The sequence below is a fragment of the Pinus tabuliformis genome, chromosome 2_2, assembly GCF_031772625.1.
Source record: "Pinus tabuliformis cultivar Carrire ecotype Pingquan chromosome 2_2, CPIR1, whole genome shotgun sequence".
Lineage (NCBI taxonomy): Eukaryota > Viridiplantae > Streptophyta > Pinopsida > Pinales > Pinaceae > Pinus > Pinus tabuliformis.
The window spans coordinates 530,318,648-530,342,907 of NC_142300.1; positions in this window are offsets into that span (position 1 = coordinate 530,318,648).

The following is a 24,260-nucleotide window of genomic DNA, read 5'->3' on the forward strand; positions in this document are numbered from 1 at the left end:
ACCCTTTCGAACAAACAATTACTGTAAATGTATTTAAACGTCGTCAAGATCTTCACAAAGATCCTTAGTTAGTCTTAACATGCCTTAATATTACATATCTACTATTTGGCGCAGTAAATAAGCATTAATTCATGTAAATCATAACATAGAGAGAAACTGTAGATACTTGAAGAAATAAGAAATAATACACACATGCATTCAAATTGGCTCCAAACTATCTTTATTAAGTATAATCATTCAAGTACAAACATTTTTGCTCTCCGTACTCAGCTTCAAGGGCCATGCACTCAACATGCGGACTTACCAATGTCTCTGCACACTCAGTTGTAGGAGCCTTCCCCTTTCACCTAAGTACAGGAAGCAAACATTTCCTACCTTAGCTTCTTTCCCTTACAAATATTTTTCTCCAAGTCTTACTTCCGTATACTCACTGTGACTCGTCTATATATAAAATTTTGCTTACAATACCATGGTCCACGAACCATGGGTGGGTCTCAAAATCCTCCTATCAAGGGACTAAATCCCCTTTGACTCATACTAGCTTCATGCTACGCTTCCACTTTCGTGGAGTCTTTACACTTTATACAAAAAGATATTAATTTTTACTCAAAATTTGACACTAGGGACCATATCCCAAGAGTAGATTGTCCATTCAGATTTATGTGGGCCAATGCAAACACCGTCAATTGGTGGCAGCGATTATTTGTTGACCTTTATAGATGATTACACAAGGAAAACATGGGTCTACCTCGTAAAATAGAAAAGTGAAGTGTTTGAGCCCTTTCGCCAATACAAGGCTCTTGTTGAGAAGAAAAGTGGACACTTCATCAAAGTCCTTAGGACTAACCAATATATCTCAAATGATTTCCTTCGATTTTGTAAGGAGCATGGAATTCACAAGCAATTTATAACAACGTATACACCTCAGAAAAATGGTGTCACACAAAGGAAGAATAGGACCATTAGGTAAATGGCAAGGACTATGTTGACGGCAAAGTATTTGCAAAATGATTATTAGGGTTCTTATTTGTTAATGCACGAATATAACGGTTCTGATGGACATTCAGTTATTCAAACCTCTTTTTATTCTAAAACAAGTTTAATCTGTACAAAATAGAAGACTCAGGGACTCTGCCTGCACGAGGTTCTTGTTCACGTTCGAGACAAGTTCAATCTCCAAGGCTAATAACTATTTTGTTCTGCTTCAGTGGTTGTTATAATATTTTCTTTTGCTTCCGCCTTTATACATTTTTCAACGCTACCGCCATCTATGTAATATAAGGAGGTCACCCGCCTAACTTTATATGATTTTAAATCATCCAACCAAACCAAATTATTCCTATACCTTAGTAATCCAAATGATGTAAACATCGAACTGAAAACCAAACAACGAACCGAACTTTACGTGGAATGGCTGTCACTGTTATTACAAACTATACTTTATTATTATAATTATTGTACTTATCATATGGACAAATTGCATATAGCGGGATCATGTACTTGAACAAAACAATTCATCACTTTCACCTTTCGAAAAGTTTTGCACTTATGCATGGAAGTCAACGTTTACTGCTATATTTTGTTCCGAATCATAGATAATAAAATCCACCTAAACACTGGGTGGGAAAAACTTCTTCTGAAATGTTCTCATACATGCAACGCTGAAATATATGAAATTATAAATCCGTGTGATCTATTAACTCGGCATTTTTTTAAATGTATATTTATTATTGCTACACTGCTTCTATAATATCAAATCAAATATAGAATAGCAGAAAACAGGGATCGGTAACAGCTGCTTACCCACTTGCAAGCAAGAAAACATGGAATAATAAGGGCCATATCAAAGGCGGGTGTTCCTTTCTGCAACAATTGATCGATGCCACATTAAATCACATCTATGAAGCGAATGTGTGTATATATGCAGAATACTTACAGCTGGCTAATGCTCAGTAACCGGCCAATTCTATAATGACATGATTATTTTGCAGGAAAATCAATATTATTCTTGAAATATTTATTTGTGGTTGCTAAAAATAGAGAGCAAATGGAGCGATAGCTAAGGTTGCAACAACCATTCTATATGTCACAAAAACGAAGTGATGCCCTCCATCTATCAAGTCAACTCTGGCAATGATGTTCAAGCCTGCAAATGATACTTGAACTATAATTTGAGCAAGATGGGGTTTCAAATTCTCAATTTTCTTGAATGAAACCATTTGGATAATAGCGCTGCACAACCTACGGGGCAAACTCTCTAGTAATCTTGTTCGGACCATTTGAGGGAGATTCTCAGAGTAACCTTCTTATACTCTCGGGTTGTGAATCGATTAGAGTCGTATGAAACAGATTGAATATATTAATGTTTACTGGAATAATACTTTTTTAAAGATCAGGCCCCTATATTTAGACACGGTATAGCTCGAAAGATTCGGTGGTAATGGGCAGCACAGCACTTTGATATTGTCACTTTCGTCTGTCGTAATATAAAGAGAATATACAGTGTAAATTGTGGACTGTGTTGGAAAAATGGCACATCGATATTCATTATAGCTCGAGCGTTTGAAAATCTGATTTATGTAGAAAGAAAATTTCCCCATGACATGATAGTAACCGAACTATATTTTAATAAAGCTACCCAGGGTTCAATTAAAAATGGACACATTGGCATCATTATGTAACACCACATACGGGAACTCCTCGCTAACTTTTACTTGAAATTCTGAAAATAACTAATTGACATTTTATATATTGAATATAATTATTCAAATATATTTTAACAAATATAGAGCTTTTACTTTTCCAAGTTTTAACATGCGATTTTATTGACATTCAACTTGCCATTCAATTAACTATATTTTTTAAATTTGAAAATATTTAGTATTAAGATTTACTTTATTTTAAAATTCAAAAATATAATAATTTTATATCTTAAGTTATTAGACTTTTTCAGAGTTATTTATATGATTCTGTATGTTTATTCACTTGAACTCTATGACATTTTCACAATTATTCATATAATTTTGTATATTTATTCACCACAACTATGTAGTCTAATGGATAAAATAACTATCTAGAAATCCATTACACTCTTGGGAAATTACTTATCTACATAAAAGACAGATCAAAAATCCATTACACACTAGGGAAATTACATATCTACATCAAAAAAAAATTTCGCTAATTCAAAGTTAATAATTATTATAAATCATCAAACTTGCACTTCGAAATTAAAGAAATTCATTACTAAAAGCATATTTAAGATTATACCTACTATTACTAATAAAAAGTCAAGACATTTCACAAACTAAATTACAAAGGTGTTAGATCTAAAAGTCAAGACATTTCACAAACTAAATTACAAAGGTGTTAGATCTACGTCCTAGTGTTATAAGAAAAATGAAACTTAAGGTTTTATAATAATTATCTAAAATCCATTACACACTTGGGAAATTACATATCTATATCAAAAAAGTATTCCGCTAATTCAAATTTAATAATTATTATAAATCATTAAACTTGCACTTTTAAATTAAAAAACTCATTATTAAAGAGATATTTAAGATTATACCTACTATCACTAATAAAAAGTCAAGAAATTCCACAAACTAAATTGCAAAGTTGTTAGGAGACTAAGTCCTAGTGTTATAAGAAAAGTGCAACTTAAGGTTTTATAATAATTATAACAAAAATGGTGACACTACATACTCGATAATATAATGAAATAATAGAACTTAAGACTATGCATGCTAAGTAATTATAATAAGAAATTTTTAATATATATATATATAATGAATAAAATGCATTGAATATATATTAAAAATAAAATAAAAAAGTGTTATAGTAGAATCTATAACATCTAAATATTCTAAAATATTAAATAAATGTCACAATAACATATGGATCCGAAAATCATATGTAAGAACTAATCATAACCATGAAATTTTTATTATATTGGAGAGAGAATAATATAAGGTTGGAAAGTTTGGATGTACCAAAGGAAAAGATTAAAAGAAGATAAATGAGAGCTACGATAAAATTCATAAAATCTAAAGTTATTCTCACACAAAATCATTAAAGTAAGCTGAATAAATATTATAATAATATTTTTAAATGTTATGGAAAATGTTATTTATTTATTTTTACAATTAGAACTATTTGTTACATTTCAAAAAGTATGTGTTAAAATCTATCAATTCCACTATTATGTTATATAGTTTTTTATCATTATATTTATGTAATTCGAATTTTAAAAATTGTTATCTAATTTTTTATCTATTTAGAAGAATTTAAATTAATTACATTGGACATATAATTGATCTATTCTTGATATGGATCTACATATTAAATCCTAGATATTGTGTTCTTCCATTTTTACTATTATTTTAATGTTGTTCATATTAACTAGCCAAGTTTTTTATTGGTTGGTTATCCCTTTTAATTATGATTATGTCATTTGTCTCCTATATATACAAAATAGGTCTAGTTTAAAAATCATCTCATGTTGTGTATTTGTTATATTGTGAAAGGGGGTTCCCTTTTTTTTTAATGTGGTTCATGTACATCGGAGATCAATGACTACTACATCCATGGAAATGGTTGGACAGATTCACCCGAAGGGATCACTTCTCTGCTCATTAGGAGAGCCTAACCCTGACAGCATCGATGAGAATTGACCCCATGACCTCCCATCAACAAAGTTCTTTAATTCTAGGAACTCGATAAATTGAACTAACTCTATGGGATGAAAGGGGGTTCCCCCTTAGGATAGCCCTATTTCATTCTTCTCTCTCATTCTAGGGTATAGAGTTACCTTTCTTAGTATCTTTACGCTATTTGGTTATTTGTTGCATAACATTTGGTATTAAAATATTATCATCATTGAGTTTGGCTCATTCAAATGAAACATATTAATTTTTTTTGACAATAATTTGTGTTGTGTAAACTTTTAGGAAACAGATTATAAAAAAGGATCCAATGACATGATGCGATAATTGTGGTAAAAATTTCATATTCTGGTTCATTTAACATTTTAAATCGCACAATGCAGAAGTGGTGGTTTTCTGCTAGCCTAAAACTAGTCTCAAATAGGAGCTATTTGTCAAATATTCATATTTAGTTCAATAAATATACATATTGAGTGACGCAAATTGTAACAAATATAATATGTACTAGAACATTTCAAGTCAAAATTTTATAACAGTATTTAAAGAATTGAACACGTGGCTTTCTATACAATTTAATTCTTCAATAAGAGCCAAAATTAATAAGATTTGAGAAATTTACTATATGTTTTTCTTAGCATATCCAAATTTAATCAAATCTATGGAATTTAGAGAAGGCATATCATTCTATCACTTATAAATACTTTAGATCAGTCAAGGTGGTGATCCAGGTGGATGTTGTTGGCCACCCACCTATCCCACTTGGACCCCCACAACTATCTCTTTTAGATTTTCAGTTTCCTTAATTGTAGCACAATTTATTATTTTTAGCATTTTTTGGGTCCTAAACTTCCAGAGCCGTTTTGAAGCCCTAAACGACGTTTTTTTGGAAATCTACCCCCAATATTTTTTTGTTTAAAATGATATTTTCCATCATATTCCTTGGAGAGATCTTTACAACATGTTATCATGCGTGTCAAATGGAGATAATATGACCAAGTCACGACCCTGGGAAGTTGGTTGTCCAAGTTCCACCAACGGGGCCCATAAAATCTCGGTGTTACATCTCCTCGGGTTAGGGTTTTGGTTGTTCAGGGTTTTCTCTTATTGTTCAATAATGAAAAGGCCCTTGAGCCTCATTGTAAGATAGTTCAGAGGCATGTAGCCACCACATCTCTTATCAGAGATAAGCTACCATCGCCCTAGCTGGTTTATTTCCATTTCTGTTTCTAATAATATTTTAGTATTTTACATTAATGAAATGAAGTATTACTTCTGCTACATTTATGAAAATTCATTGTTTATTCCAAGTGGATTTACAAGGTGAAGCATGCAGCTATTGGCAGCATAGATAAGTACAAGGCTTGGTTCATAGTGAGGGGATTCTACAAAAGAGAGGGAGTTTACTATGAGGATACCTTATATATGGGCATTTCTGTATTTTGTTGTGTTCCTATTTAAATCCGGATCAGGTGATCCAATTGTGGAGCTATTTTCTTGATGGTTGGTTGGGGTTACTACCCATTTCCTTAGTCATTCATTTTGTTGATCTTGGCCACCAAGGCTTTGCACTTCTGAGGAGGGTTATTTCTATCATACCTTTCTACTTCCCTATATTATTCCATCCATAATATTTTGTACCTATTCAAAAATTATAACACATATTATGGTGGTTTTCAAAGGCTTATGGACTTAAAAGTCTATTACGACTCTGGATGCAATATTAGGTAATGACCCTCCTCTCTAACTACATAGAATTATGGAATTCTTGTTCTCTTTCTTTGAATTTCTCATGGAATATAATAATTTTTTTCTAACTGACGAGATGTGTGATCCTTTTTATAGGTCCTTGGAACCCATAAGGAACTTATACCTTCCATCATTCAATTCATATTTTTCCCATATCTGATATTTAGTGCCCCTCATCATTTAACGTATAATTCCATCTAGAGAAATCTATTCAGATTTGGCATTGTGGTTTGGAATAGTTGTTATTTGTGCCATGGATTTTGCTTCTCATAAGCTAAAGGGGTTTTATTTTCCCCTTCTTTTTTAACTTTATTTTCTCTGGGGGGTTTCATTTTGTTTATTCTCCTCTTAACATTCAACTCCTTTTCCCTTATGTTGAACTAGTTGTAGTTTTCCATGACACTCCTGACCATAATTCCTACTAACTCTATCGACAACAAGGGTTTACTACACCATTCAGGTAATAGACAATGTTAAGAATTTCATTCTTCTGTTTCTCCTTCTTTTCATAAATACTCTAGATTTATTAGAGTTAACCCTTTTAGTTTCCAATTAACTTGGGTGATACTATCATCCATTTGGGGTCACCAGATCCTTCGTTGATTGTTACTATGTTTTCCTTCATTTCCTACATATTTCCTTACATCTAGCTCTAAGAAAAGATGACATTAGGATTCGCTAAGTCAAAGAGTTAATTATTAGAGGCCTTTTCTTTGTTATGATATTGATGGTAAATTTTTTCCAACAAGTGATGAAATTCATGATGATGAATTAGAATCTCACGAGGTAAATAATTGAGAATAAATTTCTTACATATTTTTAAGGTTCTTGAAATTGTTTATGGCTTACTAAAATAATATTCCTTCTTCTCTTTTGTCCCAAGTTAATGTGAATGGAACCTATTGTTGTACATATTCCATGTACGTTACAAGTACCAAGATGTCAATTAAAGTCTTTAGTTTTTGCTCCATTGTTTGTCTATTCTAGAGATTGTCAACAACCTTTTATGGCCACAACCCACAATGGGCATAGTCTTTCCTTTATTATGTAATAATATTTATACTGAGTGTTATAATGTTTTCTCCTAGAAGGTGTAAGAAAAGGAAACACTTAAGGTTGTGGATGACAAATAGTATCAACAATATAAATGGCTGCTAAACATTGTAGATCTGTAGCAAATGATAGAAACAAAACCTGCCAAAGTCCTTATCTATGCCACAATCATAGTTAAACAACAAAACGAAATAGTAATAAATGTGGGTAAATCCAATAATGCTATAGAAACCTTATATACAAAGAAAATATTTTATTAAATAACACATGTGGAGGGAACAAGTAAATGTTTCCAGTCCGCCTCTATGGGATGGGTTCTTGGCTATCCTCAAATGTCTTCATCTTTTCTAGAGTCTCCTTTATAATGTCCAAACCCAACAAATAAAATGTTTGAGCTCAATGGGAGCTCAAATGGATGAAAAATGGTGTGCGACAGTGATAATAATCATAGTTACAGTAGTCAGTGCAACAATGAAAATAATAAAAAGTGAATAATGAATGGAAAACCCTTCTATTTATAACAAAATATTGAGTTATCCTTGAATAATGAGAAATAATAAAATATTACTAACCCCATTCTAGGAATAACCACTTGGAATATTTATTATATTTGGTTAGCAACGAAAATTTATTTAAGCTTTTATTTAGATAACTAAATAAATAAATGATTGGTTTATCATCTCAAGAAATATCGTTAAGGAATAATAAAAAAATAATGGTTTATTTAATTATTCATGAGGGATTTAGTCAAACTTGACAAGGAATAATAATTAATTAGTGATTAATTAATTATTCCTAGAGAAAAATAAGATAATTAATAATTTATCTATTTATTTTTCATAATTGGGTCAAATATAACAAGGAATATTAATTATTCAATGGTTTAATTAATTATTCCTAGAAGAAATTTAAATAAATAGTGATTTATTTAATTATTCTTCATGGGTTTAATTATAAATTACTTAACAAATGTGGTTTATTAAGTAATTTTTCATAGTGAAAGCAATTTTACTATGGTAAAATTGGCCTTACATGATGTACTTTGATCCAGCTAGTAAATTGTGCTATAAGATCAATTTTTTTGGTGATAACAAATTGTCCGCCAATGTACGAGTGTTAGGAGAAAAGCATATGATCGAAGTACATTGTAAACACATAATCACTAGACAACAAATTAGAGAGAGAGAGAGAGAGAGAGAGAGAGAGAGAGAGAGAGAGAGAGAGAGAGAGATCAATAGAGCTAAATCGAAAGAGGATAGGGACAGATGCGGTGAGACCAATGCAAGTCTCCTTTTATGTTGTGGTACCAGATCTAAGTGAGGTGGGGGAGGTATACCAGTAGCCGTCGAGATAACTTAGTACAAAAATAATGATGCATCCAGAAGCATAAAACTGAGGAATGAAGTACATGTTGAATGGTACATAACTGAGCTAGAAAATAATACAATGTTTCCAATATACATAATGCACCCGGAAAAAACATGAGGCGGGACTGAATACAATATCATCTGAGTACATGAGATATAATGGCCCTTCCCTAAAAAAATGGGTGGGAGACAGCGTAGAAAAATCGAAGAAAACCTGTTGAACAGGGAAGGGCTCTGCAAAACTAAATGGATCATCTGAAGGAGACGTGCATGATATGAATGCTACGATCGGTAGGAACCAAACCCATCAACTCTGCGGACCTACATCTGAGGCTGTAGCATAATATGAAGGCATGTGGGGCGCTAACTGAATGGCCACCCCCTCATGATGTCTAAAACATCTCAAACACACCCAAGAATCACTGGTACAATCTGTTGCATCACTTGACCATAAAGTGTATGAATCAGGGGCATGAAACAACCATGTCGAAGGGAAACAATGAGTCCCTTTGTTGAATCTGAGGTACTGAACAAGAATGGAGGCTAGAACCAAGATACACCACCCTCTAGGTCATTCTTCTTGAATAAATGAGTTGATTTCGACAGAATAGTGCCCACGATATGTGAGGCAATGAGGATCCACACCTAAGTCATGAGGGAAAATATTACCATGACTTATGGACTGAAACCAGGTACAATGGAAAATGCAAGATTGAGGGACAAACATAGGACCTCCCTTATCACAACATAAAGTGCATGGTTGAACTAGGAGTGACTGACTTGACTTCAGAGGGGATGGGGGATAGTATGACTGGAGACCAAAATGGGCAACACAAGATGAACGATATGAAAAAATGGATGGAGTACTATGACATGATATAATCAGATGTGAAATAGACTCCATGGATGCAAAGGTGACTCATCACGGATGCTCTGGAAAAGGGTGACTCAATGATGCTGCCACACATAATAGGCCCGGTGGGGACCATGAAAGCATGAGTAAATGATGGTTTCTCATCAATAAAATGGACATGTGAGGCAAAAAGTGCCAAGGGAAGGCGGTCCCAAAAGTACAAGCATCACATATGAAGAAATTCAATTTTGAGAGGCGATGAAGTGACCTTTCTTGGAAAAATGGCTTTGGAGTGAAGTGTCAAATCATCAAAAAATAAAAAAGACCTTCGATGAGAGCTTTCTAATGGTGCTAAGAGTTCATCAAACTGAGCTATGGTTTGGTCGCAATGGTTAACAGAAAAACTCTGGGTTTTTTATGAACAAACATTTATCCTCCAATTTGAATTCGTTTTCTAAGTGAGTTGTGCTGAATTTGGAGAGGAGGAATAAGACCTAAATGTTATGGAGATTGTAGCGGACAAAGCAACCGTCAGAATTAGGATCTGTGACTTTCATGTAGGTCGCCTTACTCATCAAAAGATGGCCTTAATTCTTCTTGGAACGATGGTTCTTGGTGAAGAATGAAGGGAAGAGGAAAATGAGAATGAACTATTAGAGGAGCTCTAGAATCATCCTCACCCACTAAGTCAAACATGGGGACTAGGTGTTATGACATAGAGTAGAATAGTTGAAGATATGGTATCAAATTTTTATGATACACGATGTGAATATGGCTCACTGGAGAGGCTGGTAGGACAAATTATCCAAGAAATGAGAGGATAATCGACCATACCTAGATCCAGTAGGATCTAGGCCGAGACTTATGTTAATCAATTGAAAATATGAGCAGGGTAAAACGATCATGCCTCCAAGCATGGGATACAGCCTGCAAACATATGTGATGGAGTGGACTAATCAGGTATGCAAAGGTGGGAATAATGCCCCCTAGCAGGAGGAGTTTGTGGAGATCCTGGTGTTCCGAGTTCTCGACAAAGGGATTCAAGCATCTAGGACCAACGTGGCATGAGATCTTCCAAAGGATGATAAGGAGATGTAGGGACCTAAGTGCCCCCCAATATGCTATGGGCATACTAGATGTATTTAGATTGGTGAACTCCAAATATGGAAGGAAGTATGCATGATGGTGGAAACAATGTAAACTTTGAAACGAGAACTGATACTGTTACCTGTTTGGTAGAGATAGTAAAAAATTGACCCGATTTTGAAAAGGGTCGATTCAAAACACACATATTTTTTTAGAGCATAGTTTTTGACACTTTAGATAACCGATACGATTACCCGTTTCGTAGGGTAGTAAAAACGTGACCCGATTTTCAAAAGTGATTAAACAGAATACACTTCTTTTTCTTGGGAGCATATTTTTGACATTTTAAATTTTCTTATGTATCAAATATAAATATATTTTTTTAAATATTAGTGATTTTCATATTGATTTTGAAATGTGTAGATGCAGCATACCTTTTTTTTAGAGGACTTATTTTTCACACTTTAAAATTTATTATCTCCAATTTTTTTTAAATTATGATTGCTTAACGAATTTTCAAGTTGTTTTATTTTTCTTCTTTTAAATGTTGATTAGTTAAAAAAAAATATATAAAAATATATATAAAAAAAGACAAACAAAAAAACAAAAAAAGTTAAAAAAAAAAATTATCTCATAAACCATAAAAGAATATGGAAAAAATAAATAAAAAATTAAATATATATATATATATATATATATATATATATATATATATAAATAAAATTAAGTGACTAAAAATAGAAAAAATAAAAAAACATTAAAAAAAAAACTAGGAAAAAAATTAAAATTTAAAAACAAACTAGATTAAACAAAAATAGAGAATTAACCCAAAAAAAAAAATTTAAAAATAGTAAAATTAATATCAAAAACATTTTAAAAAAAAACTAAAAAAACAAAAATAAACTGAAATTACTAGAAAAAACCTAAAAATATATGAAAATTTTAATAATATATGTCTTTTGACATTACAAACAAAAAAAATATTAATTAAAAAACATTTTAACGTATAAAAAACTATGTTTTTGATTAAAAAAGAAAATTATTGTTTTTTATAAATTTTTCATTGTTAATTTAAAAACAATTAAATAAAAACATTAAAAATTTATTTTTTTTTTTCCTAAACAAATTTTTGTGTTTTTTATTTAAAAAAAAATTATTAAAAAATTTTCAAAGTTTTTTTAAAATTTTCAATTTGTTTTTAAATTGTTTTTATATTAAAAAAAAAAAAAATTAACGCACCCCTCCGCCCACGGCCAGCCGCCCGTTCGCCGCCTGGTGGGGGCGCGGCCATGGGCGGAGGGGCTGCATGCAACCCTCCGCCCATGGCCACGCCCCCACCGGGCGCCCGGTGGGTGGGGGTGCGGCCATGGGCAGAGGGGCTGTGAGGGCTGCGTGCAGCCCCTCCACCGACGATCGTGCCCCCACCGGGTAGTGAGCGGGTGGCTGGCTGATTCCTGGAATCGGCCAGCTGCCCGCCCGCTGACCGGTGGGTGTGTGGCTGTGGGCGGAGGGGTGCGTTAAATTTTTTTTTTTTTAGTATAAAAACAAAAAGTTTTAAAAACAAATTGAAAATTTAAAAAAAACTTGGAAAATTTTTTACTAATTTTTTTTTTAAATAAAAAACACAAAAAAATGTTTAGCAAAAAAAAATATAAAAAAATTAATGTTTTTATTTAATTGTTTTTTAATTAACAATGAAAAATTTATAAAAAAACAATTTTTTTTTTAATCACAAACACAGTTTTTTATAAGTTAAATTTTTTTTTTAATTTTTTTTTTTTTGTTTTTAATGTAAAAAGACATATATTATCAAAATTTTCCTTTTTTTTTAGTTTTTTTCCTAGTAATTTCACTCTATTTTTGTTTTTTTAGTTTTTTTTTAATGTTTTTAATATTAATTTTACTAGTTTTTAAATTTTTTCTTGGGTTAATTCTCTATTTTTGTTTAATCTAGTTTGTTTCTAAATTTTTATTTTATTTTTTCCTTGTTTTTTTTTAATGTTTTTTTATTTTTTCTATTTTTAGTTACTTAACTTTATATATATGTGTTTTTAATTTTTTTTTTTTTTTTCCATTTTTTTAAATATGTTTTTTTTATTATTTATTTGTTTATAATTTGTAATTTTTTTTTTTAGTTTTTTAATTCTTATCTTTTATATGTTAATTTTGTTTTTTTTTTTTTTCTTACATTTTTATGATTGATTTTTTATTTTTTATTTTTTTTGTTTTATGTTTGATTTTTTTAGTTTTTTATTTTTATTTTATGTTTTGTTTTTAGTATATATTTTAATTTATGTTTTGCTATTTTTTTTTTACCTTTTTTTTGTTTTGCGTTGTTTGATTGTTTTAATTTTAATTTTTTTTTTTATTTTAATTTTACGTTTTCATTATTTCTTTGAAATTTTAATGTTTTTCGGGGTCATGATAAAATATTTTACACCATTATTTCAAAATGTTGAAATTTTACGGTTGAAATTTTTTTTGTTATCCCAGCGTCAACACTTTTCATTTTGAAGGTGTTTTTTGCATAAAATTTACGATTGAAAAAAAAATAAATGTTATTCGAACATCAACACTTCACTTTGAGGGTGCTTTTTGGACAATTTTTGCACAAAAAATTGGTTTTCACCACCATTTTTAAAACATGTTGAAAATTTACGCTAGAAAAAAAAGGTGTTATTCCAGCACCAACACTTTTCGTTTTTAGCATTGTTTTTTATGTTTTTACGGGGTTTTTTGGCCAGAGTTCCCGTTTTGAGTTTATAGTTCCCGTTTCAAAGTTTACATTGTTGCATACCATCCCAATGATAATCACAAGTATTCATGGCTTCCATGATGTCCTCATGAGAATGGAAGATGGGCGGACGGGCGGAAGACTGACTACATGATGCGAAAACAATACCTGGTGCATCGATCTAAGAGAGAAGGTTCACACACACATCATCTAGAATGGTAGATGATGGGCTAGTAGATGGAGGTTCTACAGATGTTGAGACCTAGGATTTTGTTGAAAGAGTTTCAATAGAAGCATGTGCAAAAATCTCAGAAAGGTTGGCCTGCAAGGAACTCAAGGATGACGATAGGTAAAGGATATGGCATGTGGAATTCTTCATCTCGACATGGGGGGGAGGGATCGCGATGGTCAAACCAAAGTCCCCTTATTGTGTTTTACTAGTTGTACCAGAATCCATAGGTAGAGGAGTAGGTTATCCACTACGAGTGGTCTAGTATTCGCGAAGTGCCTCAAGCCAATCACGAAATTCGTCGAGATGAGGGCAAGAATGGGAATAGTGACCATGATGATTGTGCCAACCACAAAGGTGATTTGTGTGTAACGTTATGAGTTTCTTAGCTGGACTTGGTAAGTTAACATGGACTTCATGGATATTTGACTCAGGGAGCATTTCATGAACCAAAGGTTTGAAATGAGGGAGTTCAGGACAATTATTGGTGGTGTGCCCAACAAATTTACACAAATCGCATAGACGTGAAGGCTTTGGGGCCTTGGAGGCTAGAGGAGATTAGGGAGCCTTGTCCTTAGGTTCTTTCCTCTTGGATTTTCCCCCCTATCTAGATGCTTTTGCAATAGGAGAGGGTTCTTGTTGAGGTTGTGATGGAACTGAGGCATTGACAACAGCCATAGGGACCATTTGAACTGGGGTCAAAGCATGATAATATCTTAGTTGACCAGGTGGAGTGCTTGTAGGGGGTTGAATGTATCATACTCTAACCCCCAAAGTCATATTAGGGAGGACCAATGAAGCCATGAAATGGACAGAAAAGATTCCCAGATGAGGAAACAAGAAAGTTATCTGGCCGGTAAGGTAATGTCCTAGTGGAATAGCTCCTGGATGGTTGAGACCTGGAGGAATAGTTTCTAGTGGGAACATAGGAGATGCACCCACAAATGGAGGAGGCCCTTGGGGTGTGGATCTGGATGGCTCAGTTAAGAGGATAACAACAAGGTGTTGAGGAGTTGGTTGTTGATTAGATGTACCAAACTACTTGTGAGCAGGCTGTGATGCTTGTAGCATGCAAACACTCAAAGAGCTAGGCTCAGAGATGAGAGGGATAGGACCAGGTAAAGCACCCAATAATGAGGAATCTTTGTAGACTCCAGGTGAAACACTGGTGAGAGGAGTTGAAGACTTATTATCTGACATTGACGAGATAATGGATTCAGGGGAGGCGACTGACACTGACTCGTAGTATGTCAATTAATCGATGGTGATGATCTTCCCTTCATGGGGGAAGCACATATTATAGAAAACAACAAATGTGACAACTGACATGGCATATGTGTAACTATGAACCAAGAGAATGTTTTAATCTAAATGGGAATTAATAACTTCGATTTCTACATGGACAGTCTTGCCCGCAAGAGTCATTGGACAATTGTGATACATGCCAAGAGGCTCGGAGGAGTGACCATCCCAAGCACCCAAAGTGATGGTGGATGGGGATATCTCAGGTGACATAAGTTGTTTCTAAATGATAGCAGACATCACGCAGGTGGATGCACCTTCATCAATAATGCATAGGGAGATGATAGCATTATGGAATCTGATTGGTATCTAGAAAGAAACCAATAAAGGTAATGGGCGATGTTCTGATGTATCAAATCAGAAGACAATCAAATGATAATCAAAAGGATCTACTACGCCCAAACTAGTTAGGAGAGATTTCTTTTGAGATGGGCATGATTGGACTACCTCTAGCGTCGACATGGCAGCAGGTGATTGTGCCAACTGGTCTACTATACTATATGTATGAGAAGCTCAATTAGAAGCCATGTTATGACATAATGGTCCCTTTGGGATCTTGGGAATTGCCTCAGATTTAGGTTGAAGGATCTGTAGTGGACCATTTGGTTTCGTAAGAGGCTCAATAGATTCTTTGGTGTTGGACTCAGTGGTGGACAAAGTCGATGGCTTGTCATATTGACGCGAACGAGTTTGTAGGCTGATATGAGAGGGATTAGCCTCATTAGAATTCATCATAAGGATCTGGTAGTCACAAGGACTAGAAGCTTTAAGGGGATAGGCTTCTTGACCTAGTTGAGGTTGATTACCTTGATTTGTAAGCACTAATGGTTGAGATGGCACAAAATTGTGAGATGATTACTGACCTCTAGAAGTTTCTTGAGCTTCCCACATTTGGAACATCTGGGGTAAGAGAGGACACTCATGTGTATAATGGCCATGTACACCACAACATGCATAAGGCTTGTTCATACGAATAACCATTTTTTTCTTGGGTTGGTTTCCCTCTTGTTAGTTATTAGTGTTAGGCTCGTTCCCCTGGGGTTCACTAGGTTGATTACCTTGATTATCCTTGTTACCCTTGTTACCTTTCCCCTTCTTCTTTTTCTTGAAATTTTTGGGATTATTTGCACTCTATTGTGCAAACACTTGACCCCAAGGGCACGGTGGCTACTTGGTCTGAGGATGCATGGGAGGCTACGGCACTAATACTTGAGGGGCTGGAGCACTCAGCTGTGCATAGGGAGGAGAAACAACTTGGTAGATAGGTTAAGCATTGGTTGGCCCTGAAAACATGTTGCTAGTAGGAGGGGCATAAGTGTTGGAGGAACTATTCTCCCCCCATGGATAGCCATAACTCTGTTGATTATGTGGCGAAGGGTATGAAAGGGTTCCAACGATATTGTCAGTGGCGTGAGATGCCACCAGTGCATTAGCACCTCTAGGATGGGGAAGGTCTGGAATGACGGTATAGACATAACCAGATTGTGAATAAATCAAGTCATATCTCAAAGTAGTTTGGAGAGCTTCTTCCTCTATCTGAGGTAAATGGCATGTGACATATTTTCCAATGGGTGATAAAGGTCTCCTAATAAACCAATGTAGATGGACATGGTCTTCGAAGGGTGGGGCATGACATGTGCTCCTCCTTATACACCATTCTTGAACGTGATCAGAAAGGCGAGTGGTAGAGGACTGGTAAAATGAGGTCAATAGCTCTACACCAGTGTTGTATCAGAGAGGTAACTGAAAATATGAGAGGAACTCTTTAGCAAGTGTCACGAAAATGGAATGAGATACGATGGGCTGGTCTACATACCAATTTGTAGTGTCTCCAGCAAGCGTGCATTGGAACAGCTGACGACGAATGGAGACATCGATAATGGAATTGAATGAATACCACATGTGGAAGGAGTGGACATGATTAGTAGGGTCCACTCCATAATTACCCTCAAACTTTGGAATGTCAAACGGAAGCTTAGTCGGCATATGTTGCCAACTAGCATCATGGTGTATAAGGTCACTAATCAATTGGCTAAAATATGAGAGAATTAACCCAACCATAAAAGGGAACATGGGGCTGCTGGAATGGTTCCTATTAGTGTTCTGCTAGATGTGAGCACCAAAGTAGAACTGGAGCCAACACGAGGTTGAGTTCCTGCACCAGTTGTGGGTCTAGACATGTTGACGATATGTGGTGAAGGAGGCTCGGAATCAATTGAGGAATTAGATGAAGTAGGAGAAAAGTCAGTATGGGGACTCAGAGGAATATGAACTCGAACCCTACAGGGAGGAGTAATATGCCCACGTGGAAACTGGGGATGAAGCCCTAAGAGTCTCCACCAAAAACACCTTGGTGGCACAATGGTGGTAAGACACAAGTGACACAGAAATGGTGAAGGGAGATCAAAAATATGCTTTTGCCTCTGTGTGGGGAGATAAATTAATTATGTTAAGTCTTGGCTTGGTGGTGTAAACCAAGTGCCCTTCGCTTAATTTGTGCTTGTCTGTGCAAGTGTATTTATTAATTAAACCTAGATCATGCTTGAGAAAAGAAAAAACATTGTTGAAAATAAACTGAAATTAAAAACAAAAAATGAACAACAAATCAATTAATTAAACCCTACCCAAACTGGGTTTGCAAACACTGTGTTGGTTGGTTGTGAAATCAACTGAAAACACACTAGAAAGGTGAAGAGATATAAGTGTTGGTGTGACTCGGATCAATTGACACTAGGCTGCTGGAAAGTGGTGCAACAACAACAAAAAACCAGAGACAATGATCGCTACAAAAATATAGGGAGATGGGTGTAAAATCTGGGGAAACTTGTGGGACCCTAAGGCCAATGAGGAAACAAGGTTTAATATGAAACTATGGATGGAAACATCCTATCTTTGAAGATTTAGAAAATATGGCTGAAAGGGCTGCAGAAACTTAGACTTCTTACTCAGATAAACTCCTCCTATAAAGGTGGCAGCATATTAGAAGCCCTAAGGTGCTAAATTCCACTTCAATGAGTAAATTAGATTAGATCAAGGCCTTAGTGGGATAGGATAGTGGTCAACCAACCCTGCAGATAGCTCTTGGAAAAACCCAGAAATAGATCTAAAAAAATTCTAGAGAACCTAAAAATCGTAGGTACTGAGATGACCTCAAGGGGATCATACTTTTTGGGTTGAAAGGTGTGCTCTGGACTTTGACATCACACTTTTTAGGCATAAAAGTGTGATTTCTACTCCTTGATTCCCAGTTGGGAAGTCTTGGAAAAAATTGTCGTCTCTGTCACGGCTCGTTCCTGTGACCTGCAAAAAAGACCAGAAAACTTCCGGAATTTAGAAATTTGATAGATCTAGGGTTAAAATGCTAGTAATCAATGTTAAAAGACTAAAGAAAGAAGAAACCCTAAGTTGAAAAGTGAAGGTCACCCAGGTCATTGGATATGAAGGAAAAACTCAGTGGAGTGGCCGATTTTGTTATAGTGTATTCTACTCGAAGGTGTATAAAAATGAAACACTTAAGACTGTGGATGAAAAACACTCTCAATAATATAAATGGCTGCCAAACATTGTAGATCTACAATAAATGATAGAAACAAAACATGCCAAAGTCCTGATCTATGCCACAATCATAGTTAAACAACAAAATAAAATAGTAATAAATGCGCGTAACTCCAATAATCCAATGGAAACCAGATATACAAAGACTAGATTTTATTAAATAACACCTGTGAAGGGAAAAAATAAATGTTACTAGTCCCCCTCTATGGGATGGGTTCTTCCCTATCCTCAAACATCTTCATCTTGTGTAGATTCTCTCTACTCTATAATGTGTAAACCCAATAAATAAAATGTTTAAGCTCAATGGAAACTCAAATGGAAGAAAGATGGTGTGCGAGAGTGATAATAATCAAAGTTATAACAGTGAGTGCAACAATGAAAATAATCAAAAGTGAATAATGAATGGAAAACCCTTCTACTTATAAGAGAATATTGACTTATCCTCGAATAATGAAGAATAATAAAATGTTATTAACCCCATTCTAGGAATAACCACTTGGAATATTTTATTATATTTCGTTATGAGGGAAAATTTATTTAAACTTTTATTTAGAAATAATAAATAAATAAATGATTTATTTATCATCTCAAGGAATATGGTAAACGAATAATAAACAAATAATGATTTATTTAATTATTCATGAGGGATTTAGTCAAACTTGACAAGCAATAATAGTCAATTAATTATTAATTAAGTATTCCTAGAGAAAAATAAGATAATTAATAATGTATATGTTTATTTTCCATAATTGGGTCAAATATAACAAGGAATATTAATTAATCAATGGTCTCATTAGTTATTCCTAGAAGAAAACTAAATAAGTAATGATTTATTTAATTATTCTTCATGGGTTTAATTATAAATTACTTAAAAAATATGGTTTATTAAGTAATTTCTCATAGTGAAAGCAATTTTACTATGGTAAAATTGGCCTTACATGGTGTGCTTCGATCCATCTAGTAAATTATGCTAGATGATCAATATTTTGGTGATAACACTGAGCATGTTAACATGCAACTCTATTGATATATGAAAGAGTGTTTATATTTAATATTTAATACTCATATTAGACATTTATATGTATAGTTTGTATTTATATCAAGTTTCTTCATTAGGCTCTTGTAGTTTATTCAACTTATAGACTCTGCTCAGTTAGAGTGATTGTAGCTACCTTTTAACAAAACACTTAACTCTTTATTTTTCTAAGTTTTCTACCCTTTGAATTCTATAAGTAAAAAGGTTTTAATTACTTGTGCATAATTTAAATATACATATAGTTTACTTCTCACATAACATACATTTTTCTTTTGAATGTGGCTTACTATGTTGTAACCATTCTTCTTTATATAAGACATATTTTCATACATTTCTTCATGTGAGTCATTTATTTGTTCATTGCCTTATTTATATACATATTTAGTTTCCTCCATTTTACTCCCACTTCATTAGCCCTCTATTCCTAAATCATGCTAACACATGTTAAATAATTTAGAATGTTCCTTACCTTTCTAGTTTTATCTTACACATTCTTGTTGAAAATAATACTGAGAGGGGGGGTGAATCAATATTATCTAATTGTTTTAATAAATCTTCCTTATTTGTTCTTTGAATTATTTTTGCATGTCAGTACCATAAAATAATGAGCATGAACAAAGAAAAACAGATAGTCACACCAAAGAACACAAGATGTAAGGTGGAATCCCAATGTGGGTGAAAACCACCTGCTGCAATATGTCTCTATCTTCTTTCAAATTAGAAACTTCTTTTACAATGGTTTTGTACTGGTGCAGTCCTTTACCAGTACGCAGGCTGCAACCTGCAGAGAGCTACAACTCTCTCTCTCTCTTGTTTTCCAGTCTCCCCTGGAAGGGAGCTACAACCCCCTACTTCTTTTCATAAAGCATCAAATGATCATCAAGTACATAAAAGTTACAGTCCACTGCAGTTATCAGATCAGCAATAACAGAACTAACCCAGAACACCTCATCAACAGAAAAATTCAATCAACAAAACATCTTAAGACAGATACGCAGTTTTCCCTTCTGTGGCCTGCGTCGCTACGCAGTTCACCTTCTGCTTTCCTGCGTATACCCGCAGAGATCCTTCTACCGCACTGCATGCCCACGCACTGTTCCTTCAACCGTACGGCGTACTATTACTGCAGGTATGCACCCAGAGACATTATCGCGTCGCATACTGTTACTGCAGGTACGCAACCAGAAATACTATCGCGCCGTGTGCTTTTACTATGCGTACGCACCTGAACATTAGTCGCTCTGTGTACCCACGCAGCTCTCCTTCTTCTGCTCTGTGTACCCACGCAGGTCTCTTGTTTCTGCTCTGCGTACCCACGCAAATCTCCTGTTTCTGCTTTGCATACCCACGCAGATCTCCTGTTTCTGCTCTGCGTACCCACGCAGCTCTCCTTCTTTTGCTCTGCGTACATCTGATTAGATCCGAATAGGCAGTCCACCAGAGTGGCACAGTTGCTCAGATCTGATCATGCGCTCGAGAGATCACCCTCCACAGATTCACCTTCAACTTCCCTTTCATATAGATCAAGCTTTTAAGACCATAACCCAATATTTCAGATCTAAAGATATTCAATTGCAAAAGATACTTAGCCAAGTGATCTCCTTTGCTTTATATAGGCAAGCTCCTCCTAAAATCATGGAACAATACCACGAGCCAAAACCGTAATAACACAAATACCGTCGGCTAAATACCAAGAGTAAATCATAAGAAACCCCACGTGTGCTTTTCTCTGCCTTGAAATGTGTGCACTGGGGGTACGCACCTCCTGAACGGCTGGCCTGCGTATCTGGACGCGGTCCCTGCATGGTGTACCTGCGGGTACGCACCTTTTGAACTGATTTCCTGCGTACTTCTTAATGTTCAACATATTGAGAGCCTTGCCATGGGAGTTGCCATCAAGTACAACATCTGTAACATATAGCCATACCAGAAACATAACGCCAACAATCTCCCCCTTTGGACTTGATGGCAACCTCACAATCTTCAGCTTCATTCTCCCCCTTTGACATCAAGGGCAAAGGGGTATGCTCCCCCTAAGAACATGCTCCCCCTGAATATGAACCAGATCTGCAACAAAGAACCATAATCCACCATGAAAGAGATAGAGACATATTGCAGCTATTTCCAAGATCTCCTTCTCACCATCCTCCATAATGCCAACAATGCATTATATGCTCCCCCTGAACCTGTACCATCAATCAGAAAAGGTTCAACAATAAGATGATGCATCAACAACCCCCAGCTTTTGCCTTAGGTGTTCAAAAGTGTCCCTGGGCAATGGTTTGGTGAGAATATCAGCAACTTGTTCCTTAGAAGGAACATACTCCAACTTGACCTTTTGTTCAAGTACTTGTTCCTGAAGAAAATGGTACTTGATTGGTATGTGCTTGGTTTTTGAATGCATAACAGGATTCTTTGAGATGCTGATTGCACTTGTGTTATCACATAAGATGGGGATTGGTGGTGTACAAGTGATTTGAAAATCCTGCAAAGTCTGCATCATCCAAAGGAGTTGGGTGCAACAAGATGCAGCAGCAACATATTCCGCTTCAGCTGTAGACAAGGCAATTGAACTATGTTTCTTGTTGAACCAAGAAACCAGTCTGGAACCCATAAAGAACGCACCACCACTTGTGCTTTTCCTGTCATCCACGCTTCCGGCCCAATCTGCATCTGTATAAGCATGAAGTGTAAGATCTGTATCTCTAGAATACCATAAGCCATAATTTTGAGTCCCTTGAAGATATTTGAAAATTCTCTTCACTGCCTGAAGATGAGTCTCCTTTGGATTCGCCTGAAATCTTCCAACTATTCCAACTGCATGCATGATGTCCGGTCGGGTACCTGTCAAATAAAGTAAACTTCCAATCATAGATCTGTAGGTTGGTTGATGTACTGCTGCAGATTCATCATTTGCACTGAGGCTACATCCTGTGACCATGGGTGTACATACTGGTTTTTAATCTTCCATACCATATTTCTTCAAAATCTGTTTGAGATACTTGGTTTGAGATAAAAAGATTCCTCCTTCTTTTTGTTGAATTTGCAAACCAAGGAAATATGTCAGTTCTCCTAGCAAGGACATTTCAAATTCTTTCTGCATGACCAAGGCAAAGCTTTGACTCATAGCTTCTTCATTGCTCCCAAAAATAATGTCATCTACATACACAGCAAGTATGAGCAATTTGTCATTTTCAACTTTTATATAAAGATTGCTATCTGCTGATCCTTTTGAAAAACCTTGTTGATGAAGATATTTGTCCAAACGGTAGTACCAAGCCCTTGGAGCTTGTTTGAGACCATAGAGAGCCTTTTTCAATCTGCATACAAGATTTGGATCATTTCCAAGAATGAACCCATCTGGCTGTTCAATGTATACTTCTTCTTCCAAGTCTCCATTTAGAAAAGCTGATTTCACGTCCATTTGAAATACTTTGAAGTTTTGAAAACTTGAGAGAGCAAGGAACATTCGGATGGCCTCAAGTCTTGCAACAGGAGCAAAGTTTTCTTCAAAGTCTATTCCTTCTTGCTGCGCATACCCTTTACAAACAAGTTTGGCCTTGTTTCTAATTACTTCTCCATTTTCATTCAATTTGTTTTTGAAGACCCATTTTGTTCCGATAACATTCTTATCCTTTGGTCTAGGAACCAGCTCCCAAGTGTTGTTCTTTTCGATTTGCTCAAGTTCTTCATCCATTGCTTTCACACAACATTCATCTTTGCATTCCTCTTTCACATTTTGTGGTTCAGTGGAGGAGAGTAATGCCAAATAGCTTGAGGCTTCTGCAACTGTTCTTCTTGTTTGTACACCTGCTTCTTTCTGCCCCACAATCTGAGATTCTGGATGATTCTTCTGAACAAATCTGGATGGGGTTTTCTCTTCTATTCTTGTCTGCTCCTCTGGTTCTTCTTGAGGTTCTTCTTCTTCATCATTCTATCTTTGAGGGTAGCCTTCATCTTCTCCAATGTCTTCATGATGAACTTGCCTAGGAATGTATCCCTTCTCATCAACCACTACATCAATGCTGTCAACAATTCTGCCAAGTCTTTTATTGTAGCATTTGTATGCTTTGCTATGTGGAGAGTAACCAAGAAGAATGCCTTCATCTACTCTAGGTTCAAGTTTGCCAAGCTGCTCATCAGTATTCTTGATGTAGCATTTGCTCCCAAAGATTTTGAAGTGCTTTACCGAAGGAGTCTTACCACTCCAGAGCTCATGAGGAGTTTGAGTGCTGTTCACCCTGACATTTGTTTTGTTGAGAATAACAACCGCAGCATGTGCAGCTTCACCCCAGAAAGTTGCGGGAGTTCCTGATTCATCAAGCATAGCACGAGCCATTTGTTGGACTGTTCTGTTCATTCTTTCGACAACTCCATTTTGCTGAGGAGTTCTAGCTGTAGAGAATTCTCTTCTTATCCCATGTTCTTCACAGAAACCGAAAAATTCATTTGAGGTAAACTCCCCGCCTCTGTTGGATCTGAGACACTTAATTTTGTGACCTGATTCATTTTCAACCAAAGCTTTGAAGGATTTGAATTTTTCGAATGCTTCATCTTTGTGCTTCATAAGTCCTAGCCAGACAAACCTGGAGAAATCGTCAATGAATAATATCAAGTATTCTTATCCTCTAG